Genomic DNA, 12,921 nt, shown 5'->3' on the forward strand with positions numbered 1-12,921 from the left:
TAAGGCTCTAAGTTCGTCTGTCTTGCCTGTTACGCTCCTTACATTGAAGCAGATGCACTCCAACCTCCACAGGCCCACTGAGTTCATCCAGATTGTTCTTCTTAGGTAGCCTTGTCCTGGCCCCGCGCTCGTCCCCAGTCTCTACGCTTGCTGACCCCCATCTATGGGGGAGTTTTCCTGTCCCGCCCACCATGGGAATTGTAGTGGGTCGAGGCAAACTAACAAAAGGTCCATTGACCTCGGGCAGGATTTTCCAGTTTTGGGACGAGCGTGGCAGGAAAATCCCACCCTATGACCCGATAACAAATCTGTTCACATTTAAGATTTGGCTGATCTTTCAGGCACCCCTCACTGAACAAGGTTTGTTGTAAGGTGGAGGGAGGGGCATGTCAGGGTACAAATTGTGGTTGAATATAATTGTGCTGCTGCTGAAGATCCATGGAAACTCTCGCATGTCTAGATTTGAGCAGCCAGTTCTGAATTGATCCACTGGCACAGTGGCAGTGCCACACAATATGATGGAGGATGTCCTCAGTTTAAAGACTGGACTTGGGCCGGAATTTTCCTGCCCAGCCCGACACAGAAATCAAAGCAGACAAGAACATAGAAAGGTCTGACGACCTCGGGCGGGATTTTATGGCTTCTGGACAAACGAGGCCGTAAACTCCTGTCCTTGATCTCCAAGGAGCTGTGTAACGCTCACTCCTACAAATACCATCATAGGCATATGCATGAGGTTTTCGGTTAGTTCTCTTACCACCCAAGACAGGCCCCGTTTCACAGAAATATCCTTCAGGATTCAGCCTGATGATAGACATTGAAGTCTCCCATCCAGAGAACATTCTGTGCTCTTACCATATAAGAACATAAGAACATAAGAAATAGGAGCAGGAGTAGGCCATCTGGCCCTTCGAGCCTGCCCCGCCATTCAATAAGATCATGGCTGATCTGTCGTGGCTCAGTTCCACTTTCCCGCCCTCTCCCCATAACCCTTAATTCCCTCTCTTATCAAAAACCCATCAACCCGCGTCTTAAAAATATTTAGCGAGGCAGCCTCCACCACTTCAACGGGCAGAGAATTCCAGAGATTCACCACCCTTTGAGTGAAGAAGTTCCTCCTCAACTCCGTTCTAAACCGCCCCCCCTTTATCTTGAGGCTGTGCCCCCTAGTCCTACTGTCTTTTTTGAGCGGGAAGAGTCTCTCCACCTCTATCCTATCCATCCCATTCATCATCTTATACGTCTCAATGAGATCTCCCCTCATTCTTCTAAACTCTAACGAGTACAAGCCTAGTTTATTCAGCCTCTCCTCATAGCTCAACCCCCTCAACTCCGGTATCAGCCTAGTAAACCTCCTCTGCACTCCCTCCAAGGCCAAAATATCCTTGCGCAGGTGCGGCGCCCAAAACTGCACACAGTACTCCAGCTGCGGCCTCACCAATGCCCTATACAGCTGCAGCAAGACCTCCCTACTTTTATATTCAATCCCCCTCGCTATGAAGGCCAGCATCCCATTTGCCTTCCTGACCACCTGCTGCACCTGCAGGCTGGGTTTTTGCGATTCATGCACAAGGACCCCGAGGTCCCTCTGCACCGTCGCCTGCTGCAGTTTTTCGCCACGTAAGTAATAGTCCTTCCTACCATTCTTCCTACCAAAGTGGACCACCTCACACTTGCCAACATTAAATTCCATTTGCCATTTCCTGGCCCATTCGCCCAGCCTATCTAGATCCTTCTGCAGACTCTCCACACCCTCCACACAATTTGCCTTTCCCCCAATCTTGGTGTCATCAGCAAATTTCGACACCCTACACTCGGTTCCCTCCTCCAGATCATCTATATAAATGGTAAATAGCTGAGGCCCCAGCACCGACCCCTGGGGCACCCCACTAGTCACCAACCGCCAATCCGAATAGCACCCATTGACCCCCACTCTCTGCCTCCTATTATGAAATGTTCCTTTCAAATTCTGTTCAATCTGAAGCTGTACTGATTTATTGGTTGAGGGAGGGCGATAGGTGGTAATCAATAAAAGAGTACCCTGTTCTTATTGGCCTGATGTTATGGGATGTCATGGAGTTAAGGATTCCGAAGGACATACCCTCCTGGCTATATACCAATGTGTTGCCACCTCTGGTGGGTTTGTTCTATTACTGAGTGGCAGTGAAGGTGTCTGGGACATTGATTGAAAGATATGATTCTATATGACAATGTTGGGTTTGTTTTGAATTAATCTATGGCACAGCTTTCCCAATTTTTGCACTCAGACATCAATGAATTGGATGTTACAGGGTTGACTGGGCAGGGTGTGTCTTTGTCTTGTCCAGTACCTAGGTCAGTGGTTGCTCCAGTTTTGTGCTTATTCATCTGTTCTGTATCATGTGTTGCTCGCTAGGCAATCTCACAGAATAGTTAAGAATCAACGAGACTATTGTGGATCAATGTCACAGGCAGGCCAGGTGGAGCTAAAATGAAAATATTTTGAGAATTGAAAATGTTAGAGATTGGACAGCAACTGGGGTGAAAAATGGGAACAATGCTGTTGAAACATAGAGGTTCAAACTGACAAGCAGAAAACGTACCTCCTTACAATCTTTATAAATGAAGATAATAGTTCCCAAAGATGCAGGAAATTTTGGAGTTTTCCGGGTACGGTGATGTGAAGTTTGTCTGGGACATATTCTCCATGGCAGCTGGAGTGGCCTTTGTGGATGTCCTACCCTGGCAGTTTTGACTTCTCTGACTCAGTGGGTCCAGTTGTGAATGTGGATCCTCAATGTCGAGGTACACTCAACTTCTGGAAGTGGGTTCCACTGGAGGGTGGGAGATGTTGGTGCAGACCAGAATCACCATAGGCAGAATGGGTCAGTGGGAGACTGAAAAGTGCCCACAGTGATATTATGTGTTTATCTGACACTTGTCGCCAACCCTAATGTTCATTATTTACATTAATGTCCTGGAGGAAGGAACAGAATGTAAAGTTTCCAAATTTGCCGATGATGGCAGGTTATGATGAGGGGATGAGATTCTGCAATAGGATAGAGATAGATCGCGTGACTGGGCTCAAACCTGGAAAATGGAGTTTAATGAGGTCACGCACTTTGGTAGGAGGAATCAAAAAGCAGATTATTATTTCCATGTAAAGAGACTGCAGGTGAGTGAAATATAGAGGGATCTAGGTACTCTAGTGCATGAATCATAAAAAAGCTAGCAAGCAGGTCTAAAAAGTACTTAAGAAAGCAAATAATATTTTGGCCTTTATTGAGAAGAAGTTGGAGTTTAGAAGTAGGGAGGTTTTGTCACAATTGTATAGGATGTTGGTGAGGCCTCATCTGGAATACTGTGAAAGTGTTCATCCTCTTACACTAGAAAGGATATAGTACATTGCAGGCAGTCTAAAGGAGACTGGAATGAGAACATAAGAACATAAGAACATAAGAAATAGGAGCAGGAGTAGGCCATCTGGCCCTTCGAGCCTGCCCCGCCATTCAATAAGATCATGGCTGATCTGTCGTGGCTCAGTTCCACTTTCCCGCCCTCTCCCCATAACCCTTAATCCCTTCTCTTATCAAAAACCCATCAACCCGCTTCTTAAAAATATTTAGCGAGGCAGCCTCCACCACTTCAACGGGCAGAGAATTCCAGAGATTCACCACCCTTTGAGTGAAGAAGTTCCTCCTCAACTCCGTTCTGAACCGCCCCCCCTTTATCTTGAGGCTGTGCCCCCTAGTCCTACTGTCTTTTTTGAGCGGGAAGAGTCTTTCCACCTCTATCCTATCCATCCCATTCATCATCTTATACGTCTCAATGAGATCTCCCCTCATTCTTCTAAACTCTAACGAGTACAAGCCTAGTTTATTCAGCCTCTCCTCATAGCTCAACCCCCTCAACTCCGGTATCAGCCTAGTAAACCTCCTCTGCACTCCCTCCAAGGCCAAAATATAGGTTGCCCTATCAGACCACAATCAGTAAGGATAAGCAACATCTCCTCCATGATCATCCCCAACACCGGTGCCTCACAAGGCTGTGTTCTCACCCCCTACTGTACTCGTTATTCACCTATCACTGTGTGGCCAAATTCCCCTCCAACTCGATTTTCAAGTTTGCTGATGACACCACCGTCGTGGGTCAGATCTCAAACAGTGATGGGACGGAATACAAAAAAACAGAGAATCTGGTGAACTGGTGCAACAACAATAATCTCTTCCTCAATGTCAACAAATGAAGGAGATAGTCATCGACTTCAGGAAGCATAGTGGAGGACATGCCACTGTCTACATCAATGAGGATGATGTTCAGAGCTTCAGGTTTCTAGATGTCCAGATCTCCAATAACCTGTCCTGGTCCCCCCGTGCTGATACTATAGTTAAGAAAGCCCACCAACACCTCTACTTTCTCAGGAGGCTAAGGATATTTGGCATGTCAGCTATGGCTTTCACCAACTTTTCCAGATGCACCATAGAAAGCATTCTTTCTGGTTGTATCACAGCTTGGTATGGCTCCTGCTCTATCCAAGACTGCAAGAGAACATAGCCCAGTCCATCACGCAAACTAGCCTCCCATCCATTGACTCCATCTACATTATCCACTGCCTCAGAAAAGCAGCTGGCATAATCAAGGACCCCACGCACCCTGGACATATTCTCTTCCACTTTCTTCCGTCGGAAAAAAGATACAGAAGTCTGAGGACACTTACCAACGGACTCAAGAACAGCTTCTTTCCTTCAGCCATCAGACTTTTGAATGGACCTATCATCTCTACACCCTAGCTATGACTGTAACACTACACTCTGCATCTTCTCCTTCTCTATGTATGTATGCTTTGTCTGTACACCACGCAAGAAACAATCAAATCAAGAGAGGCCAATAGTCTGGGTCTGTATTCCTTGGAGTTTAGAAGAGTGAGGGGTGACCTTACTCAAACATATAAGATCCTGAGGGGGCTTGACAGGGTAGATGGTGAGATGTTAGGACTAGTGGGAGAATCTTGAACACAGGCACATATCTACAAGATAAAGGTCTTTCATTTAAACCTGAAGTGTGTAGAAATGTCTTCTCGCAGAGGGTGGTGAATCTCTGGAAATCTCTGCCCGAGAAGGTGGTGAAGGCTAGATCATTAGAAGTATTGATAGTGGAGGTGGATAAATATTTGATAGATCGAGGAACAGAGGGCTATGGGGGAATGGCACAGAAAAGGAATTGAGGCCGAGATAGATCAGCCATAATCGTATTGAATGACAGGGCAGGCTTGAAGGGCCTGGTGACAGACTCCTGCTTCTACTTCTTGTGTGACCTCCGTCCTGGCCCCAAATGCTGGAGGGGTTAGCGCCATGTAAATGCTGGGATTCCCTCTGTCCAATGCATATTCTGGGGCACAATGGCCAACATTCCCACATTCCCGTGACCTGGAGAAGTTGAATGAGAGACTGTGACTCCAGCTTTAGTGGTCGAGCTGTTCTTCACCCACTCCCCTCTGGACCACCACCATCAAGCCCCTCAATACTCACGTGGACTGGCGGTTACATTTCACAGGCTGTAGATGGACCTTCTGAAGAAGTTCAGGAGACAGCGGGAGGAATGGGCAAGATATCTGTGACTGACCTGCTGTAGGAATGGGAAGATCCCAGGAAATGATTAATTGGCAGTATTACTATAATAACATCATCAACAACAGCATAACAAAACATTTCACTGTATCTGCTCCCCTCACTGATTCCATAGAATCCCTACGGTGCAGAAAGAGACCATCCAGCCCAAACAGTCGGCACTGACTCTCGAAACAGCATCAGACCTCCACCCTATCCTCCCCTTCACCCTATCCCTGTAACCCTGCTCATTTACCACGGCTAATCTACCTAATCTACACACCTTTGGACATTAAGGAGCAATTTAGCATGGCCAACCCACCTAACCTGTACATCTTTGGACTGTGGGAGGAAACCAGATGAAACCCACGCACACACTGGAAGAACGTGCAAACTCCACATGGCCTGATGGGACATTGGCAGATGGCTGTTTTAATGAGCGTTCATGAGATGCAATGAATGGAAATGATGTTTCAGTCTCCAGACAGTGATCCGCTATTAGCCCGCCATTGGGAGAATAGCATTTGACATCGGTGGGTTCCTGACTATCCGGCTCCCACCAGACACATCTCACCTACTCACCATGAAACCCGCTGCATTCCACTGAAGACTTTAGATGTTATTGGCTTCAATGTTTAAACAATCACCTCCACTGGTGGGCCTTCTATTTCCGCCCCCCCCCTTATACATTGCTACTCAGATACCCCTCAGATCCCTCTGAGTACAACTCAGAGTGAGTAGCTGGCAGTTTGATGAATGAGGGACTCTTAAGGGTTAATCTCAGTCTAAAAATCTAGCTTTGTTTGCATTTAGCACTGAAATAAAAAGCACCCTTAAAGTCAGAAGGTATAAACAAACTCTGTACTAGAGAGCAGCTTCATTTAGTGAATGAGGTAGGCAGTTCAATGTCGTTCATAGTAGGCCGACTCAGCTGGGTCTCAGTATAAATGTGAGCTGGGGGGAGTGGATGGGGAGAGTGACTGAATGATTGAGTTTGTTTCCCTATACTTTAAGCCTCCAGTGCTTGGTTCTTATTTCAGTGCAGAGGAAGAAGCTGATTGCCAAGTAACGTGTAACTCATTCTGATTATAATAAATACTGGGTGATGTTGGGGGTTGGCAACCACAGTTTGGCTGAATCAAGAAATGCCACCGCTGCAGAAACTTGAGCTCAGGATTTTGGAGCTGAAGCGGGAGTTGGAGTCACTGTTGTGCATCCGTGAGTTCGAGAACTGCATGGAGAGCACATTCAGAGAGGTGGTCACACCTCAGGTTAGGGGTGTACTGACAGATAAGGAATAGATGACCACCAGGCATTCTAAGAGAACCAGGCAGATAGTGCAAGCATCCCCTGAGTCTATCTTGCTTATTAATTGGGTTTCCATTTTGGATACATTTGAAGACAGTGGTTCTTCAGAGAAGTGCAGCCAGAGCCATGGGTACCATGGGCGACTCAGCTACACAAGAAGGGAGAAAGGAAAGTGGGAGAGCAATAGTCAGAGGGTTGTTATTCAAGAGGAATAGACAGGCATTTCTGTGGTTGTAGATGTGACTCCAGGATCATATGTTGCCTCTCTGGTGCCAAGATCAAGAATGTCACAGAATGGCTTCAGGGGGAGGGCCATGGCCCATACTGGTACCAACCACATAGATGCAAAGTGAGATGAAGTCCTGAAGGCAGATTTTAGGGACTTAGGAAAGAAATTAAAAAGCAGGACCTCAAAAGCAGTAATCTCAGGGTCACTCCCAGTGCTACGTGTGAAGATAGTAGTTGCCATTTCTTCTATGGGTAGTCAGTATGCCCGGAAAATCTACAGCTCAGATGCTGGGGGAGTAGGATCATAGAATCCATAGAACCCTAGAATACAGAGGCGATCATTTTGCCATCAAGTCTGTACCAACTACATCCCACCCAGGCCCTATTCCCGTAACTCCACATGTTTACCTTGCAAATTCCCCTGACACTAGAGTCAATTTAACACAGCCAATTAACCTAACCCACACATCTTTGGACTGTGGGAGGAAACTAGAACACCCAGAGGAAACCCACGCCAACACGGGCACACAGTGACCCAAGGCAGGAATTAAACCTGGGTCCCTGGAGCTGTGAGGCAGCAATGCTAACCACTGTGCCACCCTTTGATTTTTCATTTTGGTCGTGTAGTGTTTACTTGTGAGAGAGCTAATGGATTTTTGTTTATAGATGAAGATTTCCCCTGGGGTTTTTGATTGGGTTGATTGACAGAGTACCATGAGATAATGGGAGGAGTTGGGATGTAGCAGAGTAAAACGTTTTCAGTTCTGGCTGGGCTTAGTTGAAAGATAAAAGCCTACAAGCTGCTTTGAGATTGTGTGCACTCCTCATAGCAAGTATATTTATGGTTGCTAACTGTATTTAAAATGGAATTTTACATCTGTAAGAGAATGTTGCTTATTTGGAATTGTAACAATGATAAGTTAGAAATTAGACTTGTTTCCTTTGTCAGGGACCAAAAAAGAAACCCCAAGGTATATTGTGAAGTTAACCTAGACCCCATTTTTAAAAAATATTTAGCATTAATGTCAACATAAGGTGTTCCTCTCCAGATGTGATTCTACTGACCAAAGAGGAAGCTTTTATTAAAACAAACTTTTTTTTAACAACATGGTTAAAATATAATAAAAATAATTAGTGTAACTTTTATCAGTTGAAATATTTAAACATGACAAGGAATAATTTTTAACTTCTAGCTAGTCCTATTAGTTTCAATTTAAGCAATATCCCCATAGATGTATAATCCTCATAAGAATCAGTCAGTAAGACACATAGGCTCATGTGAATTCCAGTCTTCCAGCATTTTAACCCCTCTGAGCAGATATAGATAGTGACAGCTGTCTCCTGACTTTCAAATATCAATCTCCTGAGGAAACTCTGTGTTCACACAGTAGAACTCTAGTGAGAGAGAAGGGGAGAAAACAACTCTCGCCTTTTGCGACCTCTGGAGAAAGATATCTATTTTCTAGCAGGTCCCCAGGCTTCAATTTCCAGAAAGAGAGAGAGAGAGGGAGAAAGAACTTCTGCTCCTTCCAAATTCAAACTGCAATTGCTTTTTCGTCTCTCTGCAAACCTAGCTCCACCCACACATACAATTCTCTCATCTGTCAACCTAATCAAACCCTACTCAGAAAACCCTAGGAGACAACCCTAATATAACAGTAAACCCAGATTAAAACAAACATTCAAATAATTAGGAGCAATTAACCTTCTTCAGAATCAGCAGGTGAGCTGTCAGCTGTAGACAATTTGGCATCGTTCAGAATTGAAATATAAAAGAATCCCTTCAGGAGAAACGTGATACAAATACAGTTCTTAAAGGCACAGTATCATCCCACCTTACAATTTTTAAACTATTGTTCAACTATTAGGAGTTGTGCTGCTTCATTTTGTTATGCTTAAATTGAGTTATATAAAGCCTCTTTTTGTATAAAGAATCCCTAATTAGTCTGTGGAGTTACTGTAGGAGCAAAGCATCCAATCATCACATTTAGGCCAAAATGGAAATATTGTTGGGGTTTAGTCTGCCTTTCTAATGTAACTTGGGATTCTAGTCCAGGACCCAACACTCATGCTGGTGAGTATAAGAACAGGAAGGTTGACCAACTGAACATATGGCTGGAGTATTGATGTTGGAGGGAGGGCATTGGGAGCAGTTCTGGGGCAGGTGGGACCTGGACAAGTTGGACCCTAGCAGGGCTGGAACTAACGTCCTCACAGGGAGATCTGTTGGTGCTGTTGGGGAGGATTTAAACTGGATTGTCGGGGGGTTGGAAGCCGAAAAGAAGCTCAGATTGGAGGGAAGTAAGACCGTTAAAAGGAAGCAGAAGATGAGTAAGTGAAATTGGAAGACAAGCAAAGCAAAGACAAACATCAAATAAGATCAGAATAGAGAATAATGTTATGACAAAGCACTCTAATCTGAATGCACACAGCATTCACAACAAGGTAGATGTTTAAAGGTACAAATAGAAGTTAATAGATATGATTTCATTGCAATTATAGAGATCTGTTTACAGGAAACTGGGAATCGAATATTCAAGAATATTTGTATAGGAGGGATAGGCAAAAAGTAAAATGTGGGGGGGTGGGGGGCTAGTGTTGTTAATAAAAGATGACTTCAGTACATTAGTGAGGCAGAATCTTAGATCCAAGGATCAGGTTGGATGGAGCTAAGATACAGAAGGAGCAGCAAATGTTGGTGGGAGTTCTTTATAAACCACCAAAGTGTGGTGTTAACACTGGGCATGGCATAAATCAGGAATGGTTTGGAGGTGTTGGTGTTGGTGTTGGACTGGGGTGGGCACAGTAAGAAGTCTCACAACACCAAGTTAAAGTCCAAAAGGTTTATTCAGAATCACGAGCTTGTGTAGTGCTGCTCCGTGATGAAGGGGTAGCACTCCAAAAGCTCGTGATTCTAAATAAATCTGTTGGATTTTAACCTGGTGTTGTGAGGCTCCTTACCATAGATCAGGAAATTAGAGATGTATTGGTACATCATAGAATCCTTACAGAGCAGAAGGAGGCCATTTGGCCCATCGTGTCTTCACCGACTGTCTGACAGAGTGTCTTACCCAGGCCCTCCCCTCTGCCCTATCCCGTGCATTTACCATGGCTAATCCACCAAACTTCTCTGAAATCCACCTATGGTCTCTGAAGGCAGAAAGGCAGATAAAGAGGGTGGTGAAAAAGAAATATGGCCTTTATCAATCGGAGTATAGATTACAAAAGCAGAGAGGTCATGGTGGAGTTGTATAGAACTTTGGTGAGGCCACAGCCAGAGCACAGTGGGCAGTTCTGGTCACCACATTACAGGAAGGACGTGAACACACTCGAGGACATTTACCAGGATACTGCCTGGGATGGAATATTTCAGTTATGAAATAACTGGGTAGTTATTAGTTGGGTAGGCTTGGGCTGTTTTCATTGGAGCAGAGAAGACTGAGGGATGGCCTGATTGAGACGTTCAAGATTATGAGGGGCATGGACGGGGTGGAGAGGGAACAGCTTAGCTGAAGGGTCAGTTACAAGGGGACACGAGTTAAAAGTGAGGGGTGGGAGGTTTAGGGGGAATTTGAGGAAAAACATTTTTACTCAGAGGGTGGTGAGGGTCTGGAATGTGCTGCCTGGGAGGGTGGTGGTGGTGGGATGCCTCACATCCTCTAAAAAGTACCTGGATGAACACTTGGCACATCACAACATTCACGGGCCAAGTTCTGACAAGTGGGATTAGGTGGACAGGTCGGGGCATTTCATGCATTGGTGCAGACTTGATGGGCCGAAGGGCCTCTATTGCACTGTAGTATTCCGTGATTCTATGTAACATGGGTAACGTAGTGGACGACTTCAATTTACATATAGACTAGATAATGTAATTAGCACTAAAGCTGTGGAGGAGGAATCTCTGGTAGGCAGAGCAGTGGGTAATAGATTGGGCTATTTTAGATTTAGTATTCTGTAATAAGAAAGGATTAATCAGTGACCCTTGCTGTAAAAGAGTCTTTAATGATACAATAGAAACTTACACCAAGTCCCCAAGTGATATAGTTCATTCTGAAACTGCAGGCTTAAATCTAAACAGAGGAAACTCTGAGGGGCAAGTTGGTTACAGTGGATTTGAGAAAATACACAAAAATATTTGACAGTAGATAAGCAAAGTAATTATTTAAAGAAGTTTTACTTGGTCGGCAACAAATATACGTTCCTCGAAGAACACAAAAACCAACAGGAAAGCTAAATCAACCAAGGCTAACAAAAGAAGTTAATGATTGCATTCAATCAAAGGAAGTGGCTTACAATGTTACAAGAAAAGAACAGAAGAAATAGGAGCAGGAGTCGGCCGTCTAGCCCCCCGAGCCTGCCCCGCCTTCAACAAGATCATGGCTGATCTGAAGTGGATCAGTTCCACTTTCCCGCTTTCTCCCCATAACTCTTAATTCCCCTGTCTATCAGAAACCTATCTACCCGTGTCTTAAATATATTCAACGAGGTAGCCTCCACCACTTCAACGGGCAGAGAATTCCAGAGATTCACCACCCTTTGAGTGAAGAAGTTCCTCCTCAACTCCGATCTAAACTGCCCCCCCCCCTTATCTTGAGGCTGTGCCCTCTAGTCCTGCTATCCTTTCTAAGTGGGAAGAATCTCTCTACCTCTATCCTGTCCATCCCTTTCATTATCTTATACGTCTCTATAAGATCCCCCCTCAGCCTTCTAAACTCCAATGAGTACAGACCCAGTCTATTCAATCTCTCCTCATAGGTTAGCCCCCTCATCTCCAGTATCAGCCTAGTGAACCTCCTCCGCAATCCCTCCAAGGCCAATATATCTTTTCGCAAGTGCGGCGATCAAAACTGCACACAGTACTCCAGTTGCGGCCTCACCAGTACCTTGTACAGTTGCAGCAAGACCTCCCTGCTTTTATATTCTATCCCCCTCGCTAAAAAGGCCAACATTCCATTCATCTTGATCACCTGCTGCACCTGCAGGCTGGGTTTTTGCGACTCGTGCACCAGGACCCCCAGGTCCCTCTGCACCGTCGCATGCTGCAGCTTTTCACCCTTTAAATAATAATCCCTCCTTTCTACCAAAGTGGATAACCTCACATTTGCTAACGTTATACCCCTAACGTTATACATTATACTCCTAACATGCTAACATTATAAAAGGCAGTAAGCCTGAGGATTGGGAGAATTTTAAATCCTGTAAAGGAGAAATAAAAATGATAAAGAGAAAAGAAAGTATGAATGAAAAGTAGCAAGAAGCATAAAGACAAACTGTAAGACCTTCTTTAAATATGTGAAAAGGAAAAGATTAGCTAAGAGTAATGTGGATCTATTATAGGTGGAAGCAGGACAATTATAATGGATAACATGGAAATGGCAGAGAAACTAAGTAATTACTTAGTGTCTGTCTTCATTGAGGAAGATACAGAGAATCTCCCAGGAATACTACGGAATCAAGGGAGTTGTTAACATTTGGAACTGGAAAAACAGAATATTAACAAAAAGTACTTGAAAAATTAATGGGATTGAAGATTGATAAATCCCCTGGTCCAGATAAACTACATCGGAGAGTGATGAAGGAGACAGCTGCAGAATTAACAAATGTATTGGTGGTTATCTTTCAAAATTACATCAATTGTGGAAAGTTCCTGCGAACTGGAATGTAATCCCACTATTTAAAAAGGGAGCGAGAGAGAAAACAGAGAACTATAGATCTGTTCATTTGATGTCAATAGCAGGGAAAATGTTAGAATCTATAATCTAGTGATAGCTAGAAAATATTGGAAAATGATATGATTGGT

The 12,921-nt window shown here is 44.5% G+C and overlaps 1 protein-coding gene across 1 annotated transcript in view; it reads right to left on the reverse strand.

The window, feature by feature from the left end:
- Positions 1 to 12,921, reverse strand: part of LOC145358691 (uncharacterized) — a 41,463-nt gene that overhangs the window by 16,579 nt on the left and 11,963 nt on the right. The window lies entirely within an intron of this gene.

This window comes from Carcharhinus amblyrhynchos, chromosome 26, assembly GCF_965287045.1.
Source record: "Carcharhinus amblyrhynchos chromosome 26, sCarAmb.v2.hapA, whole genome shotgun sequence".
NCBI lineage: Eukaryota > Metazoa > Chordata > Chondrichthyes > Carcharhiniformes > Carcharhinidae > Carcharhinus > Carcharhinus amblyrhynchos.